We start from the raw sequence: 16,805 nt of genomic DNA, 5'->3' as shown, positions 1-16,805 counted from the left end.
CGCTGGGGGCGGCGGCCGAGAGCTGGACCCCAGGCGGAGCCTCGGCTTTCTGGCGGCCTCAGGACGACACCCCGCCCTCCCGCAGACCTGCACACCCGTGGTCGCCGACACCGCGGGACGGCGCGCGGAGGGCTTGGCTCGGCCGCCCCAAGGCACTGCCACCTCGGCGGCCTCTCGCTGCCTCTGGCCCCTCGTGCGAGCACACGACCTTGACGGCAGCCTCAGGGTCACAGACGAGGGTAAGGCCCCGACCTGATCGAGCAGCCCTGGCGTCCCAGCGCTTTTCCCATAGTGCCCCTTAGATAAGACCCCTGGGGGGCTTACAAACCCAGTGTTTGTGCTCCGGACTGACCCATCTGCCTTCAGCCTGGGGACCCTGGAACGCTTCCCCAAGACCCTCACGAAGGCACGTGCCCCGGGTCCTGCCTCTCCCCGGCCCGCCTTGGCCGCCCCAGCGAGTATGAATCTGGCCCACTCGTAACAGTGGGCTTGTACTTACGACTTCGATCTCTATTTCGAGTGCTACATACTTTCTCACAACTGTTTTAAAATTGTGTAGAGAAGTTTTCATTTCTTGCACTGGAATAGTATTTATTTCTAGTTTATTTTACATAGCCCTTCTTCATCTGTCATAAACCCCGGCTATTAAAAAGGGAAAAGACAGTTGTCTTTTTTGTAATACTCAGAGACAGAGTTGACCCAGAGAAAAACGATAAAGCCTTCCTTTTTGTCAAAAATATTATTTTTGAAGTCCAAACTGCCAGAGACTTGCAGAACTCATCTGTTCCTTTCGGACATTTTGAGGATCGATACTCACCCCAGGTGCTGGCGATTTTGTGGTTTTATCTGCACCAGTCACTCCGATGGTCTCAGGAGCAAATCAGGCACACGGGTTCCTTCATTTCACCTGTGATTCAGAGAGAATCATGGTGCATGTGAGCCATCATGTCCACGCCAAAAGCCGCTGTTAGGAGCATGAATCCTATTCTAATGATATTAAAAGTAGTTTTAAATCTTTACCATCGAATCCTGAAATGTTCATATTCGCCTTGGTTAACAACCCGGAGGTAATGATGACACTAACTAAAATGAAATTTTTTACCCAAAGTCTGAAAGAAGCTAGTGATGGAAAAGAGAAAGAAGGAAGTCCTGATACACATTCTCAAGTATTATAAACAGGTATATGGAAACACTTGCTAGAAACACCTAAGGATCTTACATGATAAACATCAAAACAGCATCATCTACCACCAACACATACAGGGGAGAGGGAGCAGGGGAAGGAGATTGTAGGGAAATCACGACCACTTACACATCACCGGATAACTTCCATTTTGGGTGCAAGCCTCACCCTTTGGTAAAGGCATCCCCAGCATCTGTCCTCTGGGTGCCCAGGGACAGACGGCACTCACGCATTCACTTGGAGCATATACTCCTGGGTACCTCTGGGTTGCGAAAAATACTTGAGCTTCCAGAATGAAAGTGAAAGAAAAAACAATATTTTTTCTAAGCAAAACTAGTCATTCATTCACTATAACAAAGGTCCTCATACTTCTGCCATCATCACAGTGAGATTCAGTTAGATGAGTTAGAGAAGTGGAATGCTGCGGTTCGCACCCTCTGAGGACAGAGCTCCGCCATGGTCTCCACTCCCCCACCAAGCCCCCCACGCTGCTCTCCAGCTGCCTGCGGGGTGGGAAGGTGCAGGTCGATGGCGAGTCAGCCTGGACGAGGCTGCCAGGCAGTGGGTACAGACCTACAGCGGGAAGGCAACAGGGTGCTACACGTTAAGCCTGTGAGGTATTTGGAACAGAAGGAGCAGACGGCACAACCCATATGATGTCTGTGACAAGCGCGGTGCCGGAGGCCACTCAGTGCCATTACCCGGTACTGTGGAGAGGCTCCGGAGGCGTGGCGCTGCGGGGGTGCAGGGGGCCTTTGGGATGTGACCGTGAGAGCGCCTCTAGCCTCAAGGGGCATCGGCGCTGCAGGGCCTTTCTGGCGCCCACCCTTGTAGCATAGTACCTATTAGCTTCTTACAGTGTCAAAGTGCAGCTCACAACAGTTTAAGGCTTACTACTTCTCAATTGCTGTTACTGGTTCTTATTTTTAGCACTTTTTCTCTGTGTGGGTTATTTGTGCACAGTTTAGAAAGTCACACCCACACACACAAGAGTCACCCCTATTTTCCTCATCTCCAGGTGACACAGGCTTCTGACTCTGACCTGCGAGTGTGATGACCAAAAATAAGGGAGAAGTGTCCCAGGAACGTAGGTGTAACTTTGCTATTTCTCACATACAAGCTGCTGAGGGTCTGGCATGTGTTTTCTCACACTGCAAAATGTAACTGGGTTTCTTTTCATTAGCTAAAAACAACAAGGATATCACACCAGGCTTTTATAGCTGTTGAGCATAAGCTCTAGTTCTTATCAAAGAAATGCTCTTTGAAGTTCTGGGGACGACAATAGCAAACTGCAGCTAAGGGTTTGTGTTAACACGACTTGGATGAAAAAGCAAAAGCCATAGCTTCTGCCTTTGAACACAGTAGAACAGGGAATGCTTAATGAATCTCTTATTATCTTTAAAATAATTGTCTTATTGCAAATTAATAATCTCATCTTCTGACTGGATGAACAGGAGCAAACGTCCAGGGCTCTCCGCCCTAGCTCCGGTCTGCCAGCTAGAGCAGGTGAGGGCCGGGCAGCTGGGGCCATGCCTCCCTCCTCAGGGTAAGGCTTTTGGTAGGAGGAGTGGGTTCCATCTGTTCCTTCTCCTTCCCAAGTCTATGCATAGTACATACACACACACTTACATATACCCCCACACACACATACCCATACACATACCTACATGAATGCACACACACATGTACACATATACTTACACATACCCACATGCACACACACGCATGCACACACATACTCATCCACAACACACACATACCCACATGCACACAAACACATGCACACATACACTTACACATATCCACATGCACACACACACACATGCACACACATACCCATGTGGCATTAAGTGGACATACGAGGGAAGGCAAGAGTCCAGCACTACTCAAATGTTTATTAAATAAATTAGTAAGAACTTATGATACAGCAATTATGCTATGTGCTGGGTAGAGAAGATAATAAGATATGGTTGCCCCCCTCCAAGAATATATCCTAGTAGAAGTAGGGCTTGTTCAATCAAACAAAGTGTCAGAGGGGCCATGATTTTGGGATGTGTCCTGAGAAATCAAATCCCCAGTCCCTGTGGGCTCTTAATAGAGGCCAATTTTTCAAGCAACTGTACAAGGGGTTGGTGGGAGAGATTTCTGATTGGTGGGCCTGATTAAATAACTAATCTCTACATTTTTTTCAATGTTTCTAGCTAAGGTATATAAACTTGGTGTTTTCATTCAGTAGTTTTAGTGATTAAACAGTGTTGAAGTGAGTCAACCCAATTTATACATTTTAGATTGAGCTACTTATTTTGGGAAAATCAGAGAAAATACATGTTCCATGATTTTTCAAAAAATAATTAGTTTCATCTTTAGCAACCTATTTCACATGACTTTTTAAATATCAAAACATATTATTTCCAAATTGTAAATTATGATCAGTTATACTGTAGATAAAGACTAGTAAATAATTTAGCCTTATACACAAAATGTAGTGGGTTTGTAAAACAGTTATTGGTTAAGAGCCATGAAAATATGAAATATAATTTTCTTTGAACACATTGAAATTTAGTGAAAAGAATAGCTTTGGGAAATTGGCATAGTCTCTCCTCTAATAATAACTTAGTATTAATACAAGGAATAGATTTTACTTTGCATTTTACGTCATTTGGAAGTGAGGTATAATTATATCATATAGTATATGTGTGTGTGTGTATACACACATACACACACATACATATTTATATAGGGAGAGAGAGTCTAAAAATACTTTCAAGCAAAAGAGGAAAGCATAATCCCTTCATTCCCCTCACATATACAGCCTGGAGAATAATTTTATACTACAGGTTCTAAACTAGATAAATTGGCATATGGAGAAGTTAAAGAAAATAAACAGACCTGTAAGAAGAACAGAACTATTGAGGCTGTCAGTAAATAATACCTCACTAGATTTAAATCTTTAATGAGAAGCCACTATTTAAGCTCAATGTGGGAAATACAGAATATAAATTGAAAGCATATTTGAAAATGGGGATTTTTATACACACACACAAATTTTATGTCCAAACGTGATGTGTGTTGTAAATGAGACAATGTATCTTCTAAATAGGCTTTTTATAGTGTAATTTACAGAATTTATGTTATTTTAGGAAACATATATACAGACATTGAACTTTGTTATCAAACACCCACCACTTTTACATTCTTTATATACAAACATTCACAGTTATTTGAAAATAAAATGTGAGTCCAAACCCCAGGGAGTCTAGTCTGCACAACTAGCTTAGGAGGCGTGAGGGGCAGCGCTCAGAGCTGACTTTCAGCTGTGCTCCTATGGCCTTTGCTGGCACTGGGGCGCAGGCAGAGGCTTCCGGAGCCTTGAAAAATGTCCCTGCGTCCAGATTCGGACCGTCTGGGGGATGTAACTGCTTCTACCCAAGACCCCCCGAAATCTAGTTATCTGCCTGTCATCTATCATCTATTTACCAGCCATCTATCTATCTATCTACTTGGAGGAGAATAATGAAGTCAAAGGCAGGTTCTGGGAGGAAAGGACAAAGCCAGAAAGGAGGCTTTGTGAGGTGACAGGATCCACTGACGGAAATCAAGTCATTCAAAATGATGCATAGCCTTTGACAGTATCCCAGCCGCCACTGCCGACCCGGTGGCCGTTCCCGGTATCTGTCCCCCACAAGCAGCGCAAGCAGAGCCGCGCTGAACTGCGCGCGCAGGAAATCAGTCCAGGCTGAACCGCGCAGGGCAGGAGGCGGCGGGTTCTGAGGACCCGCCACCGGGAAGAGAAGCCGGTGACGCGTCCCGCACGGAGGGGGGACTTCCTTGTCCTTCCGTGTGACACATTCTTCACTGAAGAGCAAGTTCAGGCCCCCGCAGGGAACCTGGACACGGAGGCAGCTCGATCCCGACGCCCTGCTGCGGAGCCGGGACGATGCCACGTCGTCGGCACTTCCCGCTGGGCCCTGCCGAGGTGTCCCCGGCGGTCACTCGCAGTTGCCCCCGTGCTGGCCTCTCCCCCGGCCCGCGGGTCAGGCTCGCCCGCTGGAAACACGAGAAGCTCTCCTTCGCTCTCTGTCCAGCACTTTCCATGGCGGGGCTCCTTCAAGTGGCTTCTCTGTGGAACACGGGGTGACAGAAGTGCAAGCGTGCGATCGTTTACTCACAATGTTATTTTTCATTATCATATTTATCAAGAGTCTACAATATGTAAAGAATATTATGTATTAGATAAAGTGGTAAAAAAAAAAAGTCAACACCCATACCTTTATGGCATTCCATAGTGAAGGGAGATAGATAAATAATAAAAATATATACACGCACACAAAGATTGCAATTTAAAATAGACTGAGCATCAGAAAGTGACGGACTGATGATAAGGTCAGTAAGTAGAGAGGATGGTGTTTCAGGAGGCCTACTTGAAGAGGAGGCAGGTAAGAATGATCTAGAGTCCAGGCCTAGAGGCAGGTGGTGCCTGGCTGTGTGAGGAGCAGCAGCCCAGTGTGACAGGAGCCGTGGGTGACAGGGCTGGGGGGTCAGAGTGAGGCTGGGGGGCGAGGCAGGGGTGGGCCGGGGCTTGTGGGGGGATCCTCCCCAGGCATGATGCAAGGTCACCGGAAGGTTTCAATCAGGGAAGGAAGCGTTTAACCCAATGTTATACGTAGGGAGTTGCTGCAATGGGAATAAAGGTCATGGGAGTGAGGGTGAGGCGTGAGAGCAGAGAGACAAATAATGTGGTTTTTAAAGTAATTTAGGTCCAATATAATGTGCTTTGGGCCAAGGCAGAGGGATGGAGCTGGTGAGCTGTGTCACACTTCATATATATTTTTAAAGGAAAACTGAGCTTTGCTGATAGAGTCTCTGAGGGAGGGAGGGAAGGAGAGAGGCAGGCAGAGAGCCGTTGCAAGGGTCTCAGCATTCAGTCTGCACTAAGGTGTAAATGGCGGCACCATTTGCTGAATGAGGAATTCCAGGAGGGCAGTGAGGTTGGAGTGCAGGGAAAAATCGATTTTGAACCCATCTGAGATGCCTGTTACTGTCCAATGGGGACAAGCGACCTTCGGGAACCACAGGGAGGAACTCCTGGGGTGAAGGCAGGCATTTATCCACAATCAGCCAACAGACGACGCGTAAAGCCATGGTACCTGACGAAGGTACGTAACGTAACGCAGATGTAAGATGCAAGAGGCCTGAGGAATGAAGGAGCCATTTCAGAAAGCTGGTGCTGGAGTAAGAGGCCAGCCGACCTGAACTCGTCGTTCACTGTCTGTGCAGACACAGGCTGAGGGCCCTGCTCCTCTGGGCCGCCCCTGTGCAGTGGCGGCCACGTGCTTTCAGAGAGAAGTTCTGGTCGCAAATGACGAAGCACGGTATGTGCTTCACAAGTGACAGCTCTTTGCCTAATTTACATTCAGTCCCGACCCGTCTGCACTTCTCTCAGTGCCGCAGCCTTCAGTGATGTCTCCAATAATTACTTTTAAACTTCCCTTAATTAGCCTCATGTCTCTTGATACCACAAGCATTCTTAGGTCATTAATTCGGTCATTGCAACTTCTTTATCTTAAGATGGGAGCTCACTAGGCTGACCCCGTCAGCTCCCAGTCCAGCCAGGGCTGTGAGCACTCCTCCAGGGGCCCGGCCGGAGGCCTGCATCAAGGCAGGAGTCTCTGCAATAAGGCACCATGTCACACATCAGCTGTCTTCTCACCTCCCACTCGGGCTCCAGCGTTCTGCTTTAGAGTGAATGTCTACATTCCTTTAGAGTGTCGTCCCTTTAATCTTAGCAGTGTTCAAATTAGGCAAAAGTACTCATTTGTCTCTGATGTTTTTATTTCCCAAAAGTAGAGCGGCACTGATGCGAATCAAGCCCCCAGGGAGGCCCTGGGAGGGCCCCTATTCAGGCACCGAAGGCTGGCAGACAAAATATGGTGTTAACCTTGAATTATACTTCACTGATATTTTAACTGTGACTCAGCATTTCAGATATAAAAGGCATAATGAATAATAAGAGAAAGAATGCCATGTAATTCATAAAATAAATTTTAAACTAAAACATTGCCAGCACAGGTAAACCTCCTTTTGATACCTTTCTGTGATTACTAATTCCAGAGTTTGGAATACTTGAGAATCAATCACCAGTTTGGATTTGATTCCACTTATATAAAGTTCCAGAACAGGCACTATGACACAAGCGGGAAATCAAGAGAAAAATGATGTGTATATATGTTTTTTTATATGTGTATATGTACATATGTGCAATACACTGTGAATGTAAGGTGATATATAATATATAATGCACATTATAGCAGGACCGCTTCAAAAATATCATGAAGATAAAATGTAATCCTAAGAAATACCAAATAATACACAAGAAGGCAGGAAAAAAAAAAGAACAAAGAACAGGAAGAAAATAAAGAGCAAGAAGGTAGATTTCAGCCCCAAAATATAAATATCAATGATTTGAACATGCTAATAAAAACGGATTATTAAATTGAATTAAAGAAAGCAGTATCAATTGCATGTTGTTTCTAAGAAACTTACCTTAAATATGAGACATAGCTTTGTTGTAAAGAAAACCGTAAGTGTATATATATATGCATATATTAATCATAAAATTAGTGGCATTGTCAGTATCAGCAATAGTAAATTTCAGAACAAGCAATATTAGAAGAGGTATTTCATAGTGATGAAGACTTACAATCCTAAGCATGCAAATATCTATAACACATCTCCAAAATATATAAAAGAAAAAAAATTACAAATAAAGAAGAATAAATACACAAATCTAGAATTATGCTTGGAGATGATAAGAGCTCTTTTAGGAATTAATAAAATAAGTAGACAAAACCAGAAATTATCTAGATGACTTGACTGACACTATAAACAGACACAACTGACTTCTATAAAACTGTTCAAAAGCAGCAAGCATGTGTTACATCCTGTCCTGTGCACACGGACAGCTTGCAAGACGGGCCAGTCTTTGGCAGGGAATCGGGGAAGGAGAGGCCTCAATAATCAGGTAGAGGATGTTCATTGAACCAGTGTAATCAAATTTGAAATCAGTAAAGAAAAGACATCTGGAGGAGAGAAAAACAATACTGGTGACCTTCAGCATAGTTCTAAATAAACTATGTTTCAAAAAATAAATAACCAGAGAAATCAGAAAATATTTTGAGATAAGTAGAAATATAAAAAATATGAGATGTAGTTAAATCAGTGGTTACAGGGAACATGATAGCTTCAAATGCTGGCATTAAAAATGGCAAAAGGTCTAAAAATTAATTATCCAAATTTCTACTTTAATAACTTGGAAAAGCAAGAGCAAATCAAACCAAAATAAAAAGAAAGAAAACAACACAGATAAAGGAACATATCAATAAAATAGAGTTTGGATACATAATAGAGACAAGGGAAAGAAAATGAGAATTTGTGCTTTGAATAATTAAACTGATTACCCTTTAGCTAGACTGATCATAAAAATAAGAGAAAAATCACAAATTATAAATATCAAGAATGAAAGAGAAGGCATTAGTAAAGCTTATACAGGCACTGAAAAGATCATAAAGGAGTATCATGAACTTTTTTTCCAACAAAATTCACAATTTAGGTGAAATAGATAATAATAGAATGAAATATTGCCAAAAGAGAATCAGAAGAAACTGCAAACTTGGAAAGCTCTCTGTCAATTAAAGAACTTAACTATAGGAGAATGAGTGGAAGATGGCAGCGTGAGTAGAGGAGCAGAAATCTCCTCCCAAAACCACATCTATCTATGAAAATATAGCAAAGACAACTCTTCCTAGAATAAAGACCAGAGGACACAGGACAATATCCAGACCACATCCGCACCTGAGAGAACCCAGCGCCTCGCGAAGGGGGTGAGATACAAGCCCCGGCCCCGCGGGAGCCGAGCGCCCTCCCCCCAGCTCCCGGTGGGAGAAGAGCAGGCAGAGCGGGAGGGAGACGGAGCCCAGGACTGCCGAGCACCCAGCCCCCGCCATCCAGGCCAGAGCGCAGACACAGTGCATGCGGGGGGCCCTGGATGCTGGGGAAACAGGGCAGTAAGACCAGTGAGCAGATGCCTGAGGCTGGCGCTGGAGAATAAAGAAAAACGAGAGGCCACTTTTTTTTTTTTTTGTGGTCGTTGTTTTGTTTTGGCGGGTGCTTTTTGGAAGTCTTAAAGGGGCAGGGCGGGACACTTAATCCAGAGGTAGGGAATCCGGGGATCTCTGGGCACCCTAACCCCTGGGCTGCAGGGAGCAGGGAGGCCCCTTACAGAGATAAATAGCCTCCCGGCTGCTCCCCCTACAACGCGACTCCACCACTTTGGAGCAGCTGCCTGAGCCAGGCCACGCCCACAGCAACAGCGGAGATTAACTCCATAGCAGCCGGGCAGGAAGCAGAAGCCCTGTCTGCGCGCAGCTGCGCAGCACAAGCCAATAGAGGCCGCTGTTCTCCCAGGAGAGGAGGGCCACAGACCAACAAGAAAGGAAGTCCTTCCAGCCGTCACTCGTCCCAGCTCTGCAAACTATTCCTATCACCATGAAAAGGCAAAGCTACAGGCAGACAAAGATCACAGAGACAACACCAGAGAAGGAGACAGACCTAACCAGTCTTCCTGACAAAGAATTCAAAATAAGAATCATAAACATGCTGACAGAGATGCAGAGAAATACGCAGGAGAAATAGGATGAAGTCCGGAAGGAGATCACAGATGCCAGAAAGGAGATCGCAGAAATGAAACAAACTCTGGAAGGGTTTATAAGCAGAATGGACAGAATGCAAGAGGCCATTGATGGAACTGAAACCAGAGAACAGGAACGCATAGAAGCTGACATAGAGAGAGACAAAAGGATCTCCAGGAATGAAACAATATTAAGAGAACTGTGTGACCAATCTAAAAGGAACAATATCCGTATTATAGGGGTACCAGAAGAAGAAGAGAGAGGAAAAGAGATGGAAAGTATCTTGGAAGAAATAATTGCTAAAAACTTCCCCAAACTGGGGGAGGAAATAATCGAACAGACCACGGAAATACACAGAACCCCCAACAGAAAGGATCCAAGGAGGACAACACCAAGACACATAATAATTAAAATGGCAAAGATCAAGGACAAGGAAAGAGTTTTAAAGGCAGCTAGAGAGAAAAAGGTCACCTATAAAAGAAAACCCATCAGGCTAACATCAGACTTCTCGACAGAAACCCTACAGGCCAGAAGAGAATGGCATGATATATTTAATACAATGAAACAGAAGGGCCTTGAACCAAGGATACTGCATCCAGCACGACTATCATTCAAATATGATGGTGGGATTAAACAATTCCCAGACAAACAAAAGCTGAGGGAATCTGCTTCACACAAATGACCTCTACAGAACATCTTACAGGGACTGCTCTAGATGGGAGCACTCCTAGAAAGAGCACAGCACAAAACACCCAACATATGAAGAATGGAGGAGGAGGAATAAGAAGGGCGAGAAGAAAAGAATCTCCAGACAATGTATATAACAGCTCAATAAGCGAGCTAAGTTAGGCAATAAGATACTAAAGAGGCTAACCTTGAACCTTTGGTAACCACGAATTTAAAGCCTGCAATGGCAATAAGTACATATCTCTCAATAGTCATGTTAAATGTAAATGGAATGAATGCACCAATCAAAAGACACAGAGTAAAAGAATGGATAAAAAAGCAAGACCCATCTATATGCTGCTTACAAGAAACTCACCTGAAACCCAAAGACATGTACATCCCTAAAAGTCAAGGGATGGAAAAACATATTTCAGGCAAACAACAGCGAGAAGAAAGCAGGGGTTGCAGTACTAATATCAGACAAAATAGACTTCAAAACAAAGAAAGTAACAAGAGATAAAGAAGGACAATACATAATGATAAAGGGCTCAGTCCAACAAGAGGATATAACCATTCTAAATATATATGCACCCAACACAGGAGCACCAGCATATGTGAAACAATTACCAACAGAACTAAAGGGGGAAATAGACTGCAATGCATTCACTTTAGGAGACTTCAACACACCACTCACCCGAAAGGATAGATCCACCGGGAAGAAAATAAGTAAGGACACGGAAGCACTTAACAACAGAGTAGAACAGATGGACCTAATAGACATCTACAGAACTCTACATCCAAAAGCAGCGGGATATACATTCTTCTCAAGTGCACATGGAACATTCTCTAGAATAGACCACATACTAGGCCACAAAAAGAGCCTCAGAAAATTCCAAAAGATTGAAATCCTACCAACCAACTTTTCAGACCACAAAGGCATAAAACTAGAAATAAACTGTACAAAGAAAGCAAAGAGGCTCACAAACACATGGAGGCTTAACAACACACTCCTAAATAATCAATGGATCAATGACCAAATCAAAATGGAGATCCAGCAATATATGGAAACAAATGACAACAACAACACTAAGCCCCAACTTCTGTGGGACGCAGCAAAAGCAGTCTTAAGAGGAAAGTATATAGCACTCCAAGCATATTTAAAAAAGGAAGAGCAATCCCAAATGAACGGTCTAATGTCACAAATATCGAAATTGGAAAAAGAAGAACAAATGAGGCCTAAGGTCATCAGAAGGAGGGACATAATAAAGATCAGAGAAGAAATAAATAAAATTGAGAAGAATAAAACAATAGCAAAAATCAATGAAACCAAGAGCTGGTTCTTCGAGAAAATAAACAAAATAGATAAGCCTCTAGCCAGACTTATTAAGAGGAAAAGAGAGTCAACACAAATCAACAGTATCAGAAAAGAGAAAGGAAAAATCACGACGGACCCCGCAGAAATACAAAGAATTATTAGAGACTACTATGAAAACCTATATGCTAACAAGCTGGGAAACCTAGGAGAAATGGACAACTTCCTAGAAAAATACAACCTTCCAAGACTGACCCAAAAGAAACAGAAAATCTAAACAGACCAATTACCAGCAACGAAATTGAAGCGGTAATCAAAAAACTACCAAAGAACAAAACCACCCGGCCAGATGGATTTACCTTGGAATTTTTTCAGACATACAGGGAAGACATAATACCCATTCTCCTTAAAGTTTTCCAAAAAATAGAGGAGGAGGGGATACTCCCAAACTCATTCTATGAAGCTAACATCACCCTAATACCAAAACCAGGCAAAGACCCCACCAAAAAAGAAAACTACAGACCAATATCCCTAATGAACTTAGATGCAAAAATACTCAACAAAATATTAGCAAACCGAATTCAAAAATACATCAAAAGGATCATACACCATGACCAAGTGGGACTCATCCCAGGGATGCAAGGATGGTACAACATTCGAAAGTCTATCAACATCATCCACCACATCAACAAGAAGAAAGACAAAAATCACATGATCATCTCCATAGATGCTGAAAAAGCATTTGACAAAGTTCAACATCCATTCATGATAAAAATTCTCAGCAAAATGGGAATAGAGGGCAAGTACCTCAACATAATGAAGGCCATCTATGATAAACCCACAGCCAACATTATACTGAACAGCGAGAAGCTGAAAGCATTTCCTCTGAGATAGGGAACTAGACAGGGATGCCCACTCTCCCCACTGTTATTTAACATAGTACTGGAGGTCCTAGCCATGGCAATCAGACAAAACAAAAAAATACAAGGAATCCAGATTGGTAAAGAAGAAGTTAAACTGTCATTATTTGCAGATGACATGATACTATACATAAAAAAGCCTAAAGACTCCACCCCAAAACTACTAGAACTGATATCGGAATACAGCAAAGTTGCAGGATACAAAATCAATACACAGAAATCTGTGGCTTTGCTATACACTAAAAACAAACCAACAGAAAGAGAAATCAGGAAAACAACTCCATTCACAATTGCCTCAAAAAAAATAGAATACCTAGGAATAAACCTAACCAAAGAAGTGAAAGACTTATACTCTGAAAACTACAAGTCACTCTTAAGAGAAATTAAAGGGGACACTAACAGATGGAAACTCATCCCATGCTCGTGGCTAGGAAGAATTAATATCGCCAAAATGGCCATCCTGCCCAAAACAATATACAGATTTGATGCAATCCCTATGAAACTACCAGCAACATTCTTCAATGAACTGGAACAAATAATTCAAAAATTCATATGGAGACACCAAAGACTCCGAATAGCAAAGCAATCCTGAGAAAGAAGAATAAAGTAGGGGGGATCTCCCTCCCCAACTTCAAGCTCTATTATAAAGCCATAGTAATCAAGACAATTTGGTACTGGCACAAGAGCAGAGGCACAGACCAATGGAACAGACTAGAGAATCCAGACATTAACCCAGACATATATGGTCAATTAAGATTTGATAAAGGAGCCATGGACATACAATGGGGAAATGACAGTCTCTTCAACAGATGGTGCTGGCAAAACTGGACAGCTACATGTAGGAGAATGAAACTAGACCATTGTCTAACCCCATGTACAAAAGTAAACTCGAAATGGATCAAAGACCTGAATGTAAGTCATGAAACCATTAAACTCTTGGAAGAAAACATAAGCAGAAACCTCTTAGACATAAACATGAGTGACCTCTTCTTGAACATATCTCCCCGGGCAAGGAAAATAACAGCAAAAATGAACATGTGGAACTATATCAAGCTGAAAAGCTTCTGTACAGCAAAAGACACCATCAATAGAACAAAAAGGAACACTACAGTATGGGAGAATATATTTGAAAATGACACATCCAATAAAGGCTTGACGTCCAGAATATATAAAGAGCACACATGCCTCAACAGACAAAAAACAAATAACCCAATTAAAAAATGGGCAGAGGAACTGAACAGACAGTTCTCCAAAAAAGAAATACAGATGGCCAACAGACACAAGAAAAGATGCTCCACATCGCTAATTATCAGAGAAATGCAAATTAAAACTACAATGAGGTATCACCTCACACCAGTAAGGATGGCTGCCATCCAAAAGACAAACAACAACAAATGTTGGCGAGGCTGTGGAGAAAGGGGAACCCTCCTACACTGCTGGTAGGAATGTAAGTTAGTTCAACCATTGTGGAAAGCAGTATGGAGGTACATCAAAATGCTCAAAACAGACTTACGATTTGACCCAGGAATTGCACTCCTAGGAATTTACCCTAAGAATGCAGCAATCAAGTATGAGAAAGATCAGTGCACCCCTATGTTTATCGCAGCAGTATTTACAATAGCCAAGAATTGGAAGCAACCTAAATGTCCATCGACAGATGAATGGGTAAAGAAGATGTGGTACATATACGCAATGGAATACTACTCAGCCATAAGAAAGGGAAAATCCTACCATTTGCAGCAACATGGATGGAGCTGGAGGGTATTATGCTCAGTGAAACAAGCCAAGCGGAGAAAGAGAAATACCAAATGATTTCACTTATCTGTGGAATATAAGAACAAAGGAAAAACTGAAGGAACAAAACAGCAGCAGAATCACAGCACTCAAGAATGGACTAACAGGTACCAAAGGGAAAGGGACTGGGGAGGACGGGTGGGTAGGGAGGGATAAGGGGGGGGAGAAGTAGGGGAGTATTTAGATTAGGATGCATGGGGGTTGGGAGAAAGGGGAGGGCTGTACAACACAGAGAAGGCAAGTAGTGATTCTACAACATTTTGCTATGTTGATGGACAGTGACTGTAAAGGGGTTTATAAGGGGGACCTGGTATAGGAGAGAGCCTAGTAAACATAATATTCATCATGTAAGTGTAGATTAGTGATACCAAAAAAAAAAAAAAAAGCATTTCCTGTGTGGTAACCTCCAGTGAGTTCTACACAAGGGTATAAAGGGCATATAAAAGTGTAGGCAAAGGGTCTGTTTGTGTTTATACAGAGGATCAAAGCCTAATTTGGCTACCCCAAAAATGAACTAAGATACGATATGAAAAAGAACTTCCAACATCAGCACTCTCTGGAAGACTCATGCCAGAAGATGATCATCAAAAAACCCCAACAAAGATCCACGCACTGCTACAGCTGTAGATGCACTCATCCCACCAGTTCCTGGACTTGCCATGGGAATGAGGAAGGAGATATCTAAGCTGGCTTGTGCATACAGTAAAACAACAAATTTGACTGGATCTATACTGTTGGAACTCAACCAAGAATTAGGAGAAGTGCAAACTGTAGCACTCCAAAATCTTACAACCACAGACTATTTACTGTTCAAAGAACATATGGGATGTGAACATTCCCCAGGAATGGGTTGCTTTAATTTGTCTGATTTCTCTCAGACTGTTCAAGTTCAGTTGGACAATATCCACCATATCATAGATAAGTTTTCACAAATGCCTAAGGTGCCTAACTGGTTTTCTTGGTTTCACTGGAGATGGCTGGTAATTACAGGTATGCTTTGGTTATGTAACTATACTCCTATTATGTTAATGTGTGTGCGCAATTTAAGTAGTAGCTTAAAACCTATACATGCTGAAGTTACTCTACAAGAAGATATGTCAAAGAAATAATCAATCTTCCCATGTTTTCTTCCGCCTGCTACTTCTATAGCTTTTCTTCTTCCTTCCTAATTACAACCCTTAAATAGAATTCGTGCCTCATATCAAATTTACCAAGTATCATAATTCTTCCAAGTGGTAAAGACACCTCAAGACAAATGCTGGGCATAGAAGCTACAGGGCATAAATATGCAAAGAAGTAAAAAGCTAACCATTTCAAACAATAAGGCTTCTCTCTCACTTACCAACTTCACATTTCCCTGTATGGCCCCGGAAGATGACTGGTTAGACAGAGACGGGTAAGATTCCTCAAGGGAGGAACAACCTAAGACAGGCACAGTCACAGGGGGCCATCAGGTGAGAAAATGGGGATCAGCAGAGGTGAGGCTTAGAACCTCACCCCCCTGTCCTGAGAGAAATCTTCTGCATACGTGGATGTTTTATTGCCCTTGTCTAGCTTGGATTAACACATAGTCTACAGGCACACACCTGATCATCTACATTTGCTCTCTTACAACACTAAACTATGTTTTCTACCTTTATCTTGTATCTACCTACCACTTCAGCATTTTATTAAAAATAATAATAATAAAGAGAGAAATGTGGTATCCACATATAAATCAAGTATAAAAATCAAATGAGTATTCATATATGAACTGTTTATAGTTCATAATGCATGAGCAAAACCGAAAGTTTCTGTGATGACTGCCCTTGTACTGTTCACCATGTAACTTATTCACTATGTAAGAATTTGTTCTCCATTTAAGAACTTATTTGTTATGCCTCAGAAGATTGGAGACTGACGAAAATTAGGCTTGGGGTGGATTAATGATTGTGCATTGAGCATTGACTCCCCTATACAGAATTTTACTGTTGTTAACAACCATTTGATCAATAAATATGACAGATGCCCTCACAAAAAAAAAAAAAAAGTAGACTCTTCCAATTGTAAAATAATTAAGTAACCGGGATGTAATGTATAGCATAAGGAATATAGTCAAGATATTGTAACAACTTGGTATGGTGATAGCTGGTACCTAGAATTATCATGTATATAAATGTTGAATCACTGTGTTGTACACCTGAAACTAATGTAATGTAATACTGTGTGTCAACTACCCTTCAATAAAAAATAATTATCTACAA

General features: G+C 42.4%; 1 long non-coding RNA gene across 1 annotated transcript in view; it reads right to left on the bottom strand.

The window, feature by feature from the left end:
- Positions 1 to 5,197: 5,197 nt before the first annotated feature.
- LOC130683810 (uncharacterized) overlaps positions 5,198 to 16,805 on the bottom strand; it is a 144,162-nt gene continuing 132,554 nt past the window's right edge. Inside the window, exon 3 of the long non-coding RNA XR_008997807.1 lies at positions 5,198 to 5,303. This is a non-coding gene — a long non-coding RNA (uncharacterized LOC130683810). The remainder of the gene's footprint in view (positions 5,304 to 16,805) is intronic.

This window comes from Manis pentadactyla, chromosome 1, assembly GCF_030020395.1.
Source record: "Manis pentadactyla isolate mManPen7 chromosome 1, mManPen7.hap1, whole genome shotgun sequence".
Lineage (NCBI taxonomy): Eukaryota > Metazoa > Chordata > Mammalia > Pholidota > Manidae > Manis > Manis pentadactyla.
Note: the sequence above shows the minus strand (reverse complement) of the source record. Positions and strands in the feature narration are given on the sequence as shown.